The sequence below is a fragment of the Drosophila arizonae genome, chromosome X (genome assembly GCF_054131065.1).
Source record: "Drosophila arizonae isolate 15081-1271.41 chromosome X, UAZ_ARI_1.0, whole genome shotgun sequence".
Classification (NCBI taxonomy): Eukaryota; Metazoa; Arthropoda; class Insecta; order Diptera; family Drosophilidae; genus Drosophila; species Drosophila arizonae.
Window position 1 is genome coordinate 11,646,557 of NC_142927.1, and position 3,283 is coordinate 11,649,839.

A 3,283-nucleotide genomic window follows, 5' to 3' on the forward strand; every position below is an offset into this window, starting at 1 on the left:
GATCAACGCATTTTTCATTGCACCCAAAGGCGAGTCGAGTGAACTCAGCGCGAGTCCTGATCGAATTGAGAATATGTATATGTATGTATGGTGTGTATGTATGTATGTATATATGAATACATATATGTATATGGGATACGTCAATAAGCAACGCATAGTTACATGTTTTTGCTGCAAGAAATGCCAGCATTTACGATTTATCGATTGTTATCGATTATATCGATATACTACTGCTTCTGCCTTCTTCAAATGGTGTCGATAATTATCAATGTATACACCACTTTCTGCATCTTCTTTAATTCATATTTATCGATCGATAGTTATCGATCCCTAGACTAGTTTTTCTTTTCCTCTTCAATCTGATTCATCTTCGAAAATCGTCGGCTTATGGATTCTACAATAATGTTAAATAGTTAAAATTTGGACTTGTTTTTAGCTCCAAAAATGTCATAAATATTGAAACAATTTCTTCGCTCATCTCTTGAAATATTTCAAAACAGTTCTTTCAGCTATTTCGTGAGTGTGAAAGAAATTGAGAAAAACACATCCATTAAATTAATACCATATATCATTTGATTCTGAGTCTGAATCAGGCAACAGAGAAACAGAGAAAACGGAAATTGGAGAACCAAATTAGCCGAGTTTTGAATTCTTATCCTTTTTATCAATTATAAACAGCAATAACAAGCAAACACATAAAATACAAATGATAAATATATATATGAAAGTTTGAAGAAAATAAATGCAATTTAATTAAAAACATAAAAAATTGGTTTCACTTCATGGAATACATAATAAATGCCCAGTAAAAATGGCTAAAATATGCTGAGCTCTTACAAGCATGTAATGGACAAATATGTCGAATGATATTTGTATTATTGTTTTGACATTTCCTATACTCTATTATTATTATTTTTTAAACATAAATTTGAATTTTGCATTTGAAATTGGTGTTTGGCGCGAGTATAACAGTTTTACAGCGCCATCTATGTGTTAGCTTGCTTTAGAAATGCTGGCAGCACTTGACACATTTGGCATTTATAAGACATAGATGGCGCCCTAAAGGCAAACAAAGTGACGCACAGCTGTCGCCAGTTGTGCCTCATTAATAAACAAACTAGTCAATTTAACTTATCTGTAATTATTTTGATAATAAAAATAGACTAATTTGCTGTACGAAATTAAAAAAAAAAAAATTAAACAAAATACTACATAAATTAAAATATTTGATAATGAACCATTTGACTTGTCTACGCTGAGGTTCGAACCACAACCCCAAACAGCATTTGTTGAATGAGGTACTGCAGTTGTTGCCCCAAACCTGAAGCTGACTTTGGTGCTGAACGTTAGACTGCGTGTATAGTGCCAATGTCATATTTATACAGACATGTTAGCGCGGCTGTATAGCTTCGAGTTCTAATCCCACCCGAGTTTGTTGTAAGATGTGTTTGGTTAGACTGTGTTATGGTGTAAGAGGTGTGTGTTGTTTCTTCTATCCTCTCTGTTCTCTTGTATTTGCCTCTTCTCACTCTCACCACCACGCACTTTGCCTTTAAAACAAAACCCCCATCGCCACGCGCCGTTTGTTCATCAATTGCAAAATGAGCGTGCCAGTGTATAAAATATACATTGTAGGGGGGATATTAAGAGTTTCTTCTCCGCAGGAAGCCGGTAAATGTCGTTGAATTTCATTTCTAGACTTCCGGTGCCAAAAGTCTGAGAAACAATTTTAAAATCTTTTTCGTTTTTTTTTTTTAATTTTTTTTTGTTTTATTAATATTATTAATAGTTAAAAATATATAATATAATCATATACAATTATTTCAAAAATATTTTTATAAATTTGTATTTCATACAATTTATTATTATTATTATTTATTTATTTATTTGTTATGTAAAATGAAACTTTTAAAATTAAATCTATTTCGTTTTTTTTTTTTTTTTTTTTTTTTAATGATTATAATAATTTCGAAATTTGCAAAAGCCTGTTAGAAAAGTAATAATAATAAAATAAGAAATAATTTTTTATTTTAAAATATATGTTTAAAATTAGTAAGTAAGACGCCAAGTATATATATATTTTTTTTAATTTATTTTTTTTTTATTTAATTTTTTTTTTTTTTTTTAATATGTAGGCACATATATTTTTCCTCTTTTTTTTTTTTTGTTTGTTTTGTAAAGTGAAAATTCATTCATATTCATATTGTTAAATCTTTATTATTATAATATTTTTGAAATATACATGCATTTTCATGTATTTATTTTCATACGTTTGTCAGACGAGCGTTGCGATGGCCGAAAGCAGCCTTGAATGCGAAAAGACTGCGGCGATAAGTTAGTAAAAACAAATTAAGAATTAAAAATTAAAAAATTAAATAAAAAAGCGAATGTCATTTCCATTTGTTGACTTTGGGAAAACGAGGCATAAATCAAAAAACGATGGGACGTGGGATACTTCCGTGCTGCTGACGCACTATACAAACCTATATTTATAAAGAGCGAGAGAGAGGGGGGACAGGGAAGGCTCTCTCGCTCTCTCCTGTGACACAGATGCGTGCGTGCGCCAAGAGTCAAGTGCGTGGGCCTGGACCTCTTTGGCCAGCTGCCAATTCGAATGCAGAGTGGGAGAGAGAGAGAGAGAGAGAGAGACAGGGCGGCGAGGGAGGTGGGCGGGCAGGGTGTCTGTCTGTCTGCGGCCGTGTGTCGCTAATCTGGGCGGCATTATAAATTGAACCGATTTGGTTGCGTGCCATAATTTATACGCCAGTTTGGAGGGCAAGGGCAAAGCAAGTGAAAAACAATACGCGAAAACGAACTTGAAATATTTCATAATTGGTTTGAAATCGAAATGAAAACATTTCACAAACACTCACTGCGTACATACATATATGATATATGATATGATGTATATAAATTTAGATACTTTTATAAAATAAATCCAGCATATGTTAGCTGAAGTCTTATACTTATGATTTACAGGCCTGAAAATGCGTTTGGTTTGATCACCAACTAAAAGAGCTCTGTATAAACTCTTATTTAAGCTGTTATATACATATGTATGTATGATATGCAGAAACTCGTATATAAGATCTTCGGCACATGTGTAGTAGAGTTAGGTCAGTGTCTTAATATAACAGCCGCATTATGCGTGAGTTAGTCAAGTTTCAAACCACTGCAGAGTTCAGCTTGTGTGCAGAATCAAATAGCTAGCTCATACTGTTCTTTTCAGAATTATATACATAGAGCCACACATTTGCATTTGCATTTGATGTTAATATAACAT